Source organism: Phyllopteryx taeniolatus, chromosome 9, assembly GCF_024500385.1.
Source record: "Phyllopteryx taeniolatus isolate TA_2022b chromosome 9, UOR_Ptae_1.2, whole genome shotgun sequence".
Lineage (NCBI taxonomy): Eukaryota > Metazoa > Chordata > Actinopteri > Syngnathiformes > Syngnathidae > Phyllopteryx > Phyllopteryx taeniolatus.
The window spans coordinates 26,173,197-26,189,292 of NC_084510.1; the positions used below are offsets into that span (position 1 = coordinate 26,173,197).

At 44.2% G+C, this 16,096-nt stretch overlaps 1 protein-coding gene across 5 annotated transcripts in view; it reads left to right on the top strand.

Moving 5' to 3' along the window:
* LOC133483530 (plexin-A2-like) overlaps positions 1–16,096 on the top strand; it is a 95,196-nt gene that overhangs the window by 21,322 nt on the left and 57,778 nt on the right. The gene's annotated exons all lie outside the window — the stretch shown is intronic.

Below are 16,096 nucleotides of genomic sequence, written 5' to 3' on the forward strand. Positions count from 1 at the left end.
GTTATGGTGAGTTGTATTTTTCATGTATTTAACATTCGTTTTTAAGCCGCTCGTGTTCATTTCTTTTTTTCTGTTTCCACATGTCACACCTTGACAGCCGGTCCGTGAAAGAAAAATGCCTACTCTCAACCGGGCCGCGGTGCAAAAAAAAGGTTGGGGACCACAGGATAATCTTATAGGATAAGCTTCTAAAACATATGATCCTCGAGCATTCATCGTGACAAAAACAAGCCCCATTATCTGGATGTGTGTATCAGGCCTAAAACGGGTGACACACATATATTTCTGAAGAGATTATTAAAACCACAGAGCCCACGTACACGAGGGGAATTTTGAAAAAGACCACGATGTTTGTTTGTGAATATTGAACAGGTTGAACATTTACGCTACGTCACGCATCTAATTATCTGATTGCGGGATATAACTCTTACCCCCGCCTTACATGCTGCCGGGCCAATAGAAAGTACAGATTTCGTTACTATTTGTACACAAGCCATTCAAAAAGTCCATTTTGCATAATATGACCCATTTAAACAAGGTTATATGGTGCCTGTCATCTGTTTTTGACTATAGAAGGCGGGTGGGCTTGTATGATTGAATTATTTGTCATCACCCCCCCATTGCTCACTGAGTCTGTTTTGCTTGTGTAACAAAAGTTTCCTGGCCAAGTAGATGACATCATCTAACATTTATAAACATCAAATCAACAACAAAACAAAAAAAAAATAAAATAAATCACTCCGAGCTTCAGCAGTAATAAAATGAGTTTTGAGTCTCAGCACCAATGAGCACATTGACAAAAACCATCTTGAATTCATTAGCACAATAATCTCCACAATTAATGATATAATTATCATAACCGCCTAGCTTTAATATATCACAGGGATTAAAGTGTGACATGATACGGCTGCTCATTTACGTGCAGTCAGCAGTCACTGTGTGTGTGTTAGCCTTTAGCATAGCATTTTACATAATCTCATCGTTAGCCGAGAGAAACCAGATTTGTAAACAGCCACTAGTTTGACGGCTTGTTTTGATTTGGCCCCAACAATGACAAAGCACTTCAAACGAGACCACTCCGGCATCTGTGGGAACTCCACGCACTTCTCACACACTTCAGAGCATCAAGTGTCTTGTTATACAAGCCCAATTCCAATCAAGTTGGGACGTTGTGTTAAACATAAATAAAAACAGAATACAATGATTTGCAAATCATGTTCAACCTATATTGAATTGAATACACTACAAAGACAACATATATAATGTTCAAACTGATAAACGTCATTGTTTTTCGCAAATAATCATTGACTTAGAATTTGATGGCTGCAACACGTTCCCAAAAAGCTGGGACAGGCAGGTGGCCAAAAAGACGGAGAAAGTTGAGGAATGCGCATCAAACATCCCGCAGGTGAACGGGCTCATTGGGAACAGCTGGGTGCCAGGATTGGCTAGAAAAGGAGCTTCCCTGAATTGCTCAGTCATTCACTAGCAAAGATGGGGCGAGGTTCACCTCTTTGTGAACAAGTGCGTGAGAAAATAGTCCAACAGTTTAAGGACAATGTTCCTCAATGTACAATTGCAAAGAATTTAGGGATTTCGTCGTCTACGGTCCATAATATCGTCAAAAGGTTCAGAGAATCTGGAGAAATCACTGCATGTAAGCGGCAAGGCTGAAAACCAACATTGAATGCCCGTGACCTTCGATCTCTCAGGCGGCACTGCATCAAAAACTGACATACATCGATGTGTAAAGGATATCACCACATGGGCTCAGGAACACTTCAGAAAACGAACGTTAGTAAATACAGTTCTGCGCTACATCCGTAAGTGCAACTTGAAACTCTACTATGCAAAGCAAAAGCCATTTATCAACAACACCCAGAAACGCTGCCGGCTTCTCTGGGCCCGAGCTCATCTAAGATGGACTGATGCAAAGTGGAAAAGTGTTCTGTGGTCCGACGAGTCCATATTTCAAATTGTTTTTTGGAAATTGTGGACGTTGTGTCCTCCGGGCCAAAGAGGAAAAGAACCATCCGGACTGTTATGGACGCAAAGTTCAAAAGCCAGCATCTGTGATTGTATGGGGCTGCGTTAGTGCCAATGGCATGGCTAACTTACACATCTGTGAAGGCACCATTAAGGTACGTATAGGTTTTGGAGAAACGTGCTGCCATCCAAGCAACGTCTTTTTAATGGACGCCCCTGCTTATTTCAGCAATGCCAATGCCAAACCACATTCTGCACGTGTTACAACAGCGTGACTTCGTAGTAAAAGAGTGCTGGTACTAGACTGGCCTGCCTGCAGTCCAGACCTGTCTCCCATTGAAAATTTGTAGCGCATTACGAAGCGTAAAATACGACAACGAAGACCCCGGACTGTTGAACAGCTGAATCTGTACATCAAGCAATAATGGGAAAGAATTCCACCTTCAAAGCTTCAACAATGAGTGTCCTCAGTTCCCAAACATTTATTGAAGGTTGTTCAAAGAAAAGGTGGTAAACATGACCCTGTCCCAGCTTTTTTTGGAACGTTTTGCAGCTATAAAATTCTAAGTTAATGATTATTTGCTAAAAACAATCAAGTTAATCAGTTTGAACATGAACACAACGTTCCAACTTCATTGGAATTGGGGTTGTATTACGTCGAGCTACAATTTGGAATTGGACCAAGATTTTCAGTGACGTCGCACTTAACCTCAGTTCAATGAGTTGAGACGTTTGTATAGCTTCCCTCACAAGAACTCAGTTCAACACTCTAGGGAATCTAAGGGATGCATTTTTCTTTTTCTTTGGCTTTTTTGTACCATACTTCAGCTCCTTATGGAAGTTACGTTAAGTACGCAAACTCAAAGCATTAAGACTCCAGCGTCACTTGCTGTCAAACTTCAGTGACACTGATTGTCGTTTTCTTTGTTGTTAGCATTGGTTAAGAGAAGTAAAGTTTTTAGTTGTTTGTATACAGATTGTTGGGTTTCTGGAATGTATGCTCACCCACTGAGTGTGAAAGTAAACAACCAAGTACTGTAAATTCTCTGCAAGTTGTCTATGGGCCAAAATATGTCCGTGAGTGAGCCGTTTGCGAAATCAGTTTTTGTCACGATTCAGGTAATTCACATAGCAACCACCCCCCACACGAAGTCTCTCTGACGCCCATGACTTTGGGGGATATGGTTAAATAAAGCAGTGCTATTCATTTGCAGTCTGGATGGAGAAGGGTGAAGATCTTTTGCTTCAGAGGGAGTCTCAGAGTATCCAGAAGTCTCCTTTTTTTGGGGGGAAAACTAGTCACTAGAATGGTCAGAAAGGTCGCCAAAGTGGCAACACCGACGCGACGCTTTAGCATCACGGTAACCAAAGCCATACTCAGCATTGGCATGAGTCAAAATTCCCTAGAAACACTTGAGTTCAACCAGAGCCTGGCGAGTGGATGGTAAGTGTGCTGTGATTCAGGATCAGAATCATCTTTATTTGCCAAGTATGTCTAAAACACACAAGGAATTTGACTTGTAGTGTAGCCAATGTGGATTGTGCAAATGTTGCAGATGTTCAGCTCGTTGGAAAGCAATGATCACCACTTTTGCCTATTTTCTGACCTTAACACACGTTACTGACCAAACCAGGAACTGAATCGTAATCAGTTCATGCTTGTACATTTTCTGCAATGCCGATTTGAAATAACGTCCTGTTTTTTAATAACGAGATGGAAATGAAATGTTTAGAAATAAGATGACTCGAAAAATAATCGTCAGATGAATTGATTTGAAAAAGAAAAACTTGAGTTGCAGCCCGAGTTAAAATGTTACTTGAAACAAAAAATAATATCAAAGTCATTTGTCTTAATAGTCAAACTGACAGAAATCTTTTTTTTGGGAATGTATCCCTCCCAATCACTGGAACTTCTCCTCAAAGCAGCCCCACAGATATAATATGACCCCTTTCTTAGACGTAGTGTATGCGAAGCTGCTTAAGCCCTTTGTCCGTCATGTGTCATTTAAAAAAAAAACACTGATATTACAATTCCTGCAGGGCCCCGTGCTTTCATCCGAGCGTACAGGCTGGCCGGCACCTCGCGGGCTCGGCTTCCTGCGCGGGCAGCTGACTGAGGAAATGTGGCAGAGGACTGTTGTGACATTAGCCCAAGGGGGGGGGGGGGGGGGCTCGGTCTTATCGGAAGCAGCGGTCTGTCTGATACGTAACACACAAGCAGACTGGGTGATGGAAAAAGACAAGCTGGACTGGGAGAGACGGACAGAAAAGCAGAATAGTGACAAAGACTAACAAGAAAAGACAGCTAAGGAGAGTGAGGGAGATAAAAAAAAACAAAACAAGTGCAGATGGGTAATGACTCAAAGGAGAGAAACAATTGAGTGGACCATAACAATTGCAATTGTAAAGGTTTCTGTGGTTCTTAAATCCTGGATTCCTTTGTCTCGAGCAACATGTAGCTCTGGCAAAATCCCAAAAACCCATAAAAGGTGAGAAATCCTTCGAGTAAATACGACCGAAATGTTTGACTCAGCAGAATGTTATGCAGACTGAGAACATTGTGATTGAATGTTGTGAAAGAGATGCCGATGAGGACATCAGCGGCACTTCACGGTGATATCAACCATGCTGCCGAAGGCGCATCAAAGGCTGGGAATTTCTGCGTTTCAGACAGCGGAGTCTCTAAGCTTGAAAACATGTCATGGGCGCAGAAATTCGGTTATTATTATGCAAAATGACATTTTAAGAATCTGGGAGATACAAGATTTACTAACCTGTTGTTGAATTTCACAATGGATGGGTGGGCAGGCATTCCAGAGACCCAAACAATTGTATACTGTACAAGCAATTAAAAAGTCAACTTTCCATAATATGTCCCCTAATAGAGATTTGACTGTAAAAACACCCAGAATAAGACTGCCAGAATTTCATTAGCTTTAAGCCGCAACACGCTCGAGACGTTCAGGCAGCTCACTTCCATTTCTTCATCTTTTAAACTTGCCGCCTTGTGTGTATAGTTCATCTTTCGTGCTCTGTATTGCGACTCGATACAGGCCAACGTGTCTTATTACACCCGCGAAATGGACGGCAATGATTCAGACTCCCAGGAGCCTCTGCGGGGGGGGGGGGGGGGTGTTACCTCTCCAGTCTCCATCCGTCTGCCCCCAAATGGACGGGCGGAGTGGAAATGGACCGTGACAATAAAAACCAGCGCCGCCGCGACAGGGTCACCGCCAAAGGTCAAGCCTGTCACGGGGAGGGTGTGGCCGAGTTGAAAGGTCACGGGGGCTAAGCGACAGCGGCTCCATGAAAAGCGTATGGATGTATCCGTCAACGTCTGGCCGCCAGGTCACTCCGCTTGCGCGTGAAACGGGATGTTTCCGTCATCGCGCTGGCGTTGCTGGTGTTGCACTCGCTGCCTGCTTTGGGGGCTGTGAAATGTGAGCCGCTGGGAGAGAAGAGGGGATTTTAATGGATGTTAATGAGGAGTAACCAAAGTGTACAAAGTCTGGCCTGAGGGCCATTTGCGGCCCAGTGGACTGCACACTTTTTTATTTTTTTTATTAGAATTTCCCGCTGCATCGTCAAACAAAGAATGACGTAAAACTAGAATGATCTAAAACAACCGCATAGTTTCAGCCTTAGTAAAGTCACTTTAGCTTAATGCTAACAAACAATGCAAAAGGCCATAGACGAGCTAATGAACAGCAACGGTGTTCATTAGCTAAAACAACACAAACAGAGACAAAGACAGATAATCGAAGAATACTCGCAGGCAAATTTTCTTTATCCCCTGCCAAAAAAAGTCTCATAATACTGCAGCTGACTGAGTCGCTTCCAGTAGTTGTAAAATCAATAAATTCATCATGATACACAAACTGTTCAATTCTTAAAGTTCTATTTAATGCAGTTATTACTCTGTTTTCACAAAGTACAATCTCTTAGAGTACTAGTTTCCTTCTTGAAAAACACCTTTTCGGATTCATGGTATTTCCATTTCCATGGGGAAAGATGCTTTGAGAACGAGTGTTTTGAGTTGCGAGCTTGGCCACGGAACAAATTCAACTCGTATCCCAAGACTGAAGTTTGGGGTTTGAAACAGTTCAACATGACAGGAAGGTTCTATAAGCTCTATTTCTATGTTGTTGTTGTTGTTGTTGTTTTTCCCCTCCATATTTAGGTTTAGTTTATCCTTTTGCAGCGAGTCGGGGACTGAGATGGCTGCCAGTTTGAGAGGCGCTAATGTCACAGTTACCACAAGCTCTTAACAAAACGCCAGCGATTTCCATTGGGAATGTGCCAATGATTACTTCACTGATGAATTTGAACATTAATGATGATTTGGAACAGCTGGAAGAACACAAAGGAGAGAACACTGCGCGCCGGGCGGATGGTCCTGCGGGAAGCAGCGGCTTCCTTTGCTAAATTGCAGCTGAGTGACTAAGAGCGCATTTCTTCATGTTGGCCCACTGCTACTTGAAACTTGATATCAGAAACAAGAAAAAAAAAAAGGTTGTCACGTATCGTTCCGCTGCGTTGTTGTGGCTTGGGTTTCTGTTCGGTCTGCTTCTTCGCACGGTCCGACTGTAAAGACATTGTCTGGCTTATTTTTGTATTCGTCACTGTTCTTGGGGGGGGGGGGGGGGGGTCCTTATCGGTCATGATGTCACCTCGTAATTACTGCAAACCGATCCGCCTGGGAAGTGATTACAGCAACACCACTTGGACAAACTACAATGATTGCTGAAGATGTTTAGATGGTTATTCCCATTTTCTTTCCCTTAAGAGCGATACAAAAACTTGTTTTGATGAAAACACACACAGATTTAGCAGCAGGAACACACATACTGTAGCAGATCTCGTGTGCAAGTTCATATTTTGCAGCAGACATAAACAAAGGCTTTCTATGGCTGGATTTACACTGCAGCTACAAGTGTCGGATTCTCATATAACGCATATATCCCCCCCCGCCCCCATCCTACTGTTTATTTCCATGTACTTGTCAAGTGACACATATCCGATGTGGCTGTGTTTACTCTGATGGAACACACGAAACAACCATCACGGGCAGACCCCCAAAGTGCATTCAACAAGTGTAAACAATAAAACAAAGCGCATAAATAAGAAATGCTACATCGGGTTGAGCTGGCCTGAGCCGACTCAATTAGGGTAATTAGGCCACATGACTCCGATGGCTGCGGTCGGCAATCACTGAGCTTATTAGCTTCGCGTTGCCAATTGACGTATGGGAGATCCAGAGTTTCATTCCCTCCTGTTGCACAGTCTACATGTTGTGCAAAGTAAGTTTTTTGTCGCGATTCGTCTCGAGTTTGAATGTAAACAAACAACCGCAGTTTTCTAACAGCCATGAGTTGGTCCGCTGGCGAGTAGCAAACATAGAGAAGGATTGCTTCAAAGCTCCTGTCCTCCCATTTGCTTCACTTTACTTCATTTTAGAGCGAGCTCTCTCGTCCCTCTCCGTATCTCCTCTGAGGGGATGGCGCCAGCTCCATGTGGGGGCGAAGCGCCTCGTGGCATCGTAGACCAATGGCCAAAGTCCAATAGCGCCTGAATTCTCCACTAAATAGAATAGCACGGCTAGAAATAGTGTAAATAGTGCAAAGGTGTTGAGCATGATGCAAACGAACACTAAATGGTTCAAAAATGTGTGGAAAAGTACAAATAAAGGGAAAAGTTCATACAGAGCTGTTCATACAAACAGAAATAAAAAGAACACAAACTGAGTATATATGCTTCTGAAGGAAAAGGCGCTAGAATGACTTCACCTCAGCACAGAACGGCCCTTGAGGCGGATTGATTTTCCGAGGGGGAAACGTGGCGTCGCAGCACAATGAATGATGACGGCACGCAGAGCGCTAACCCCGCCGTACTAACGCGGCGCGGCCCCCTTCTGTCCCTCGCCAACATGTTCTCAACATTTTCCGACCTTCCTGGCTGCCACGAGCACAGCGATATTTTCGAGTCATCCGAGTTGAATGCGTCCTCTGCGGTGCGGGTTTGAGAAGCTGCCCTTAACGCGCCTGGTCGTTCCTCTCGAAGGCGCATGCGCACGAATGGAAAGTGCTGGGTGCAATCAAATCGGACCAGTCAATTGTCTCCATGTGGAGCAGTAACTCGAAATGAGAAAACACACACGCAAAAAAAGAGGATCAATGTATTTTTTTTCTGGCCATGTTTTTGTTCCTTGTTTATTTTTCGGACTGATTTCTTTTCTTAACCCCCATTAATTGCGGGTGGAATTGCCCTTGCTTTGAAGAAATAGTCGCAGGCGTTCGGGGGCCAAATCGACGGGATCGAAAGCAACGAGCGGGAACCGGCACGAGGAAAGGTCTCGGAGCGGATCGACGTGAGATGATTGGGTGGATCTGAGATGCGGGCTGCTAATAAAGGAGGCAATTTGTCACAATCCGAGAAGGTGTCCACTCCTCGCTCTCTCTCAGTCCTTTCATCCCCGCTTTCCATCTCCCGTGTGCACTCCCGTTAATGGGAAGCGCACAGGAGGACTGTGACTGCATTGCGGTCGGGGGAAAAATAACGTCCGCCTGTATTGTTCTGCTGCAGTCGTAGGTGGGCCCTGGGAACTTGGAAAAAAACAATGGCAGTCGTCGGAGGTTGGGGGATTTGGGGGCTGCGTGGAGGAGGACAGGAAACAGGCAACAGGAAAAGCACGTCCTCCGGGAGGGAGTATGCAGACGCACACCGGAGACTGCGGTGGAGTTGGAGAAAGAGAAAGAGAAAGAAAAAGAAAAAGAAAACAAAACTCTGAAGGCTTGGAAACTGGCCACGGAAACCAAAGGTCAAGGCGAACTGACTCGAAAATGATTTCCCATGCAGTCAAGCACAGGAAAATGATACAAATTTGAGCATTCCTTTTTATCGAAGTCAGCAAAGTCTCTGAAAAATGATCCCAAGCGATTATCCCATGATGTGAGAAGTAGACGCCAACTATCGGGATGACTGAGCTGACAATTGTAAATGTTCAATAGATACAATCGCAAATCCTCGTGCGTGGCCGGCACCGGGTTCGGACGAGCTTTGTTTGATTGTTGACGTGAAGCGTAATGAAAGCTCATTAACGAGGATACACACAGACCGACAATTGGGATCAAAGTCAGCAAAGCGCGATAATCGGAGGTCTCTGGAAGATTATTCTATGCAATCATATCGTGGTGTGCGGTGTGTTACAAATGATTTTTCCTTTCCGATCTGCTCAGAAAACAATCGAGGCGGACAATCGTAAATGTTCAAACTTGTTCAGTATTTCCGATCACATCGTTGAGTTTGGCCCAGCCCCGGACTCGAAGATTGATGTGAAAAGAAACTGGAGTTCAGCAGGGTACACTTGCAGGGTACCAACAATTGGGCCCAATTGGAGCATTTTCCTCCCTTGCAATCAAAGTCCGTAAAGGCCTGATTATCAGATGTCTCGAAAAGATTATCCTGATTATCCCTCGGTGTAGACTGGAGTGTGAAATGCTTGGAAAACGACCGGGGCCAACAATTGCAAATGTGAACCTTTGAATGAATAATGGCAACGCTAAAAACATAGTCCGTGATTATGAGGTGAAACAAAACGATAGCCAATTAGGATGCGATGTGTGCTGTGTTGCTCATCCGGAGTACAAGACACACGATAAGAGCAGTACACACACGTTTTTTTCCCTTTGTCGTGCGGGGTCTCTTGTACTTTAAAACTTAAGGTGTTTCCAAAAGAAAAAGAAAAAGAAAAATTGCTGTGTGCGCGCGCCCCGCTTTAGTCGTTTTTATTTAAGCGCAGCGTGACGCAGCGGGCGGGCCGGCTTTGCGGCAGCGGCTCTCGATGATTAGCGCCGTCTTGTAACATACGTCTGCGCCTCAGCGACCTCGGCCTCCCTCTTTGTTCATGAACTCCGCAATATCCTCATTAGCATGCGCGGGATATGTGAGCTAATCAATGTGCGCTCTCCTCATCCACGCTGCGACCATATGCGCAGCCGGTCAACCAGTTGCCTGGACCTTATGGTGCCGCACGGCTCGTGTCACCACGCCGAGCCGAGCCGAGCCGAGCCCGGGGAGCATCTGGGAACGCTGTACATATTCAGGTTGCTATCGAGCATTAGAAGACAGCAACTCGGGGTGAACGATTGCTCGTGGAATAAAGGAGACGACTTTATTGATCTCACAGCGGGGAAACATACAAAAATTGTTATTTGTATGATAAATAGTGTAATATATTCATATAAAATGAAATTAAACAATTCCGTTTTAAAATTGCCCTACAATACCGGACACGATCAGGATTTATGGGGCCGATCACCGATCAGCGAGTTTAAAAAAACCCTAACCGATCACAAGATGGAGGAATGTGTCTATTTAAATGAGCTGTTCATTTCGTGTCTATACTTGTGGACCTAATTGCTCCCAAAAATATATTTACAAGAAATCATGTGTCTTTGTTCCTCTATTTATGCCAGTGAGGCATAGCGACAGACAGAACAAATGATAAATGGTCTTCTACGAGATGGCAGGAAGTACATACAGTCATTAATGTCTCCGCGTTTTGTGACATTTTTCTTCGTTGGTGCTCCGTGAGATTTTTCAATTGTAAAATATGTTCCTTGGCTCCATAAAGGTTGGAAATCGCTGCTCTCGTCACATGGTGTTTTCTAATCAGTCAGGTCAAACCGACATCACAACGTGACAGAAATCATGGGTGCTAACTTAGTGTAATTCAATGACTTGATTTTGAATTCAATGACTTTACCCACACCGAAACTTTAGAGTATGATTCGACGCGAACATCCCTCAAGCAAGCCTTAAACGAACGTCACCGGTGACCACATTTTGTCCTTATAATACAGTCGGCGCGCTCCACTCTTGTTGTCATCGCCACGGTAACGAGTGTATCCGGTCGCATTTGAGTTGACGAGATAAAGCCCAATGATCGTAAAAAAACGGGATGCGATGGTATCGGAATACAAGATTTTATTGCAGGAGTCTGACATAGTGCAATCGTGAAAGAGCAAATTTGTCTTGTCGTCAGATCTGGGCAGTACGTGTTGTCTGTCCCACACCGCCGACATGTTTTAAAAAAAATAAAATAACTTCATTGGCCGTCAGATATTTACAATACTACGTTAAAAGACATGCGACAAGGCTAAAAATAAACTAGCTTTTGGATTCAAATATGCTGTGCATGCGGCGACGCAGAGTAAAGGTCTTTTGCGGAGATCCGATCAATGACGTCATTGATGGGATCGGCGAATGATGACATTAAAGCCGATCAGCATAAAGTGCTAAATATCGGCCGATACCGATCGGCCTGATAAAATCGGTCTAAAATCTAACTGTAATATAATCATTAAAATAAAAAACATTGTTTTTCTGTATTCTTTTTTAATTAAAAAAATAAAAAGTAAAAATGTCCTGTATAATACTGGAATACAGTCCTTTGTTTTATTTAAAAAAAACTAAAAAAATAAAATCTTTAGAAATATAGAATAATACAACGAATTTAAATGAAAAATGCCCTAAATAATGAAGTAATATCAAGATTTTGAATTAAAAAAAGAAAAACAAAAAATGTAAAGATAGCCCATTTAATACTGCAGCAGAACCATTCGTGAACTTTTTTCAAAATCAGATTTGCACCAAAACATAATTAGTGGAAGCCAGTTCACTGTTGTTTTTTTTTTTGCGTAATCCTGGCATCTAATCAACAACACCAGCAATTCCCAAAAATTCATTAAAATAAAGCTGTAAAAATTCTTGCCAGAGGTAATAATAATAACTACAAAGCATGAACAAATTGGGAACCGCAAACTACCTCGAGCGCTAACCACAGCATGTAATTTAGCTTTCGGGATGCACATCGTTGGGGAATATACGCCCGGACTGACGGGAAGACATTTTGGGGAACAATTTGCCCGTTTCATCCCGGCCTCGGACGGCGTCGCCGGCGAGCTCGCCGCTTCCCGTGTGAAGTCAAACAGCAATCAGGGAGCCTGAGCTCATCCCGGAAGCCGCTGCCAAAAAGGTTGGAACCTGAACTGCAAAATGCTCGCCGCGTAATCCCAGTTTGTCAGAACACTCCATTGATCGAGAGTTTCTTTCAAATTTATCCTGCGTATGCATTTCTGACCTAACAGACAAAACATCTACCATGATATATTGCCCGCACTGTTCACGCAAGTGTTTTTAAGAACAGAAAATGTGAGCTTAAAGAGAAGCTTTTTTGCAGTTAGCTATTCCTAACTTGAACCACTTGCTGTTTTAATGGTTTTTGTTTTTTTTTGTGCGCTGAAAAACGGACTTATTTGTGGTTTGGGTGTGCTTCAATGCCCTAAGATGCCACAAGATTCCACGAAAGCCTGGCTAATGTGAAAGCAGTGATAGGTGTCATAATAGGTGGGTGGACACAGAAGTGATACATCACCACGAAACCAACTTTTGAAGGGAAAGAGCTACGATTAAGCTTGGCTTGTCACCTTCTGGTGCATTCTTCTCAAATCCAATCTAGAAGCCATTGAAATGTATTTTAAGGGTAATGTTTTAAGATGAGTTTGAAATATGGAAGTGTTTTTGGATCATAGCGAGTGGTATATTTACGGTTGAAACTAATAATACAGTGGTACCTTGACTTGTGTGTGCCCCAATTCACGAGCCTTTGTTTGCTGATTGATTTACTTTGTGTGGCGAGCCAAAATGTTTGTTTTTTTCATTTTTTCCAAAATGAGAACACTCGCAAGGAGCGACTCCAACTCCACCTCCTGATGTCACTCACTAGGCCACACCCCTAAAAGGCACGCATTCAACACACGAATACGACAGCATGTATAGTAACGACACTTTTGTATTCGGTTTTCTGTTTTCATACAGTGAAGTGCTGTTTGTCTTTATTACAATAGCCTCTTGGGTGCGGACAGACAGACAGACAGACAGAGCCTTGCTAATGTGATCGGTCGCACAGAGCGCTTCAGGCCTCCTGGGCCGCCGTCCGTATGTCTCGTTGGTCAGCTGTGGTCAGCGCTCGCGCATAATGGATTTATTTTGGATTTTTGCTTGACTGGGGGAATGAGCAGCTTTTTCCAGATCTGCGTTGGCCTATTTACATGTCTAAACCCCAATGGGGGAATACAAATCTAAAGCGAAAATGAATCTGAGAATGGGAATGAATCCCAGGTGCGGACGAGACGTGAAGGCTGGCAGCGTTCCAGCAGAGTTCAAATGACGGGAGAGTGTTTTCTTGGGCCAGCGGATCCTTAAGATGGAGCTTGTTTGCTTAAGGCTCAGGTTGCATATCTGTTTGTGGAAGCCACGCCGCTAATCGGGGGTTTGTGTATATCTATTGCAGGCTCGGCAGTGGAATGTGGAAGTGGCGCTTATTGGCTTAGACATTATTCACGGGTTAAATATATAGCGCCCTGTCAGCCGTGAGGCCCTGGGAGGGGGGACGGGACGAGAAGCGGCGTTAGGTTGGTTCTGACGTGACGTCAAGTGGAGCGCAAAAGGTTGAATTTATCGGAAGTGAGGACGATGCTTGCGCGTAGGCACAGATTCTTTTCAGCAGGGCGAACCCAATGTGGTCCAGAGCGCTGGTAAATCTCCAATTTGATGGAATTCCCGAGGGAAACAAAGGACCACCTGAGGTTAATTGTTTTTCATGACCTCACTTCACTTAAAGACTTCCAGTAAGGGACCGATTAGCTGATTAGGTGCGGCTCTCGAGGCCAGCGGCCCCCGACCTTTTTTGCACAGATTTTGACAGACCGGCGTAGAAAAAAAAGGAAAAACAAATGATACAGACTCTCCACTCCCACGAACAACCCAGGTTAAACTTAACTCCTCCCAGACATATAAAGGTGTTAGTCTCTCAGTAAAGATGTATCACTTCAACAATACTTCCTTTGACACCAAATCATACTTTTCTATTGGCCAGCTACAGAGAGACCACAAAAATTCACCGTGATCCGCTTCTGATGCGTGGAGTGGGCGGAGTTGCTTGCTTGGAAGGCGGTGCGGCGTGATTGACTGATGAAGTTTCGCGAGCCCGGGGGATCCAATCATGTCCTCAGCCTGTATCGATTGACTGTCCTCGTTCAGCGTGCCGCAGCGGCGCGCTGCCTGCCACCCCGGCTCGCCTCGATTCCGGGTGGCGCCGACACTCCGGTCCAGATGCGTGCTGGGAGGAGCGACGTAATCACCGTGCAGACGCCAAACAACACCAAGCACAGTTGTCAGCCCCTGTGTATTTTTTCCTCGAATTAAAACGTCTGAGAAATGAATGCGTGCTCACTGTAACTGCATAAAATGGTTAATGATCCAGCCCCCCCCCCGTGAATTGAAATAAGGCTTTAAGCAGAGTTTGCATTGCTAATGAGTTTCTTTGTTGTTGATTTACTCCCAAAACTCAGAGGTGGGAATAAACAAACGTACACATTATTTGTTACTAGGAATGTTACATTTTCATTACATTCACTTTTCCACTTATATTTTTTTTTACGGCCCAAATTTTGTCCCAGCTTGGTTGGAGTCAGTTTGCCTTTTGCAGTCTTTTGACGACGCGAAACCTTGCAACTTCACATCTCGTCAGGCGCATTTAAGCATGGGGGGGACGTCGCAGCGCGTCGTCACATGAGTGAGTAACACCGAGCGTCGGTCACCCATTTCCAAGGTTTTTTGTGCTTCGCTATTGAGCGTGACTGTTGAATAAGTCAAAGAAAGCTCCGAGTGCCGGCGCTTTGATAAAGATGATCATGAAATTCAAGAAAGAAATTGAAGGAAAGCATGAAATTGGCCAATTCCTCTCTCCTTCTCCTCCTACCCGCTTTGCCGTCTTCATTGTGACGTTTCATACTTTTGATGATAGGAAGCGGTGGTGGCGAACAGCGGCTCGGGTGAAGCTTTTGAACGACGGACACGCTTACTGGCTGAACGACGTAATTCCCTGCTTAACTGTGCTGGAAACTTTTGACCGGGAGTTAGGGTTCGAAAAGATGACGCGCTTGGCTTAAATGTCCATATTACCCTTAATAAAATAAAAGCGATGCTTCATGTTTATTTATCCATTTCTTTCTTCATTTATATTTGTTTAACATTGTTTTATGTATGTTAAACTATAGTTGCTCTCTATAAAATTGAGATTTGAGCATAAAAGTCCACGCGAGCTCGGTGTTAAACAACATTTGTTTTTCTTCTTCTCAATGAACGAGGGAAACTATTTTGTGCACCGTTTCTTTCCCCCGTTGTGCCAAGTTATCAAAATGGGTATTGGATATAATTTACAGTAAAAATTCCTTTTTTTAAAAAATTTTTTAACTGTAGTACAGGAATTAAATCAGTACCGCACTTCTCCTTCTCCCAGCCTTTTTTTTGTTTTTTTTACAACTATCTGTACTTCTATTTAAAGTTCTTTTGGCAATCGCAGTGATGTTCATCTCCACTTGACAAGCCGGGCCGTTTACTGTGTTCAAAACTGCAATATTAGCCATTTCACCGGCAATCCGAAATCATTTACAAGCATTTCAAGCACCCCGCGCGGCGGCCTTTTGACAGCACCGCCGCAATCAATAAGCCACTTATGACCCAGACGGGCGCTTTTCATTTGCTTTGCGCGCAATTACACGTCGTGTTTGTTGAACAAGACGGCGAAGCCCTCACTGGCGGACATCTGTCCTCCCGCAGTCACGCTCCAACCCAAACGTGTCTCAAAAGTAAAGATGGTGTCCTCGATGTGAGGCCACCACGACCTCCTGTTCTCACGTGTGAACTTTGCGAGCGTTCCGCCGTGCTCGGTAAGGAACCGCCCGCTCTTGAAGCTGTAATGATGCCAGAGCATTTCAAGCTTTTTCTGTGACGAGAAGTATTTTCAATTTCATTTGAAGCCAGCACTGGAAATGTGATCTCTTCCCCTACTGCGAGTCAGTATTCAAGGAGGGGAATCGCAAACCTTTTTATGAGAACCGGCTCCCGGTAATTTGATTCCTAGGGATTGTTGCTTTGCTCGGCTGACGATTCTTCTCGATTCCTCTTACTTCGCGAACGAGTGATGACATCACATGCAAGAAGTGTATTTTGGTTCGGAACACTTCCAACATGGCATCGAGGTAGA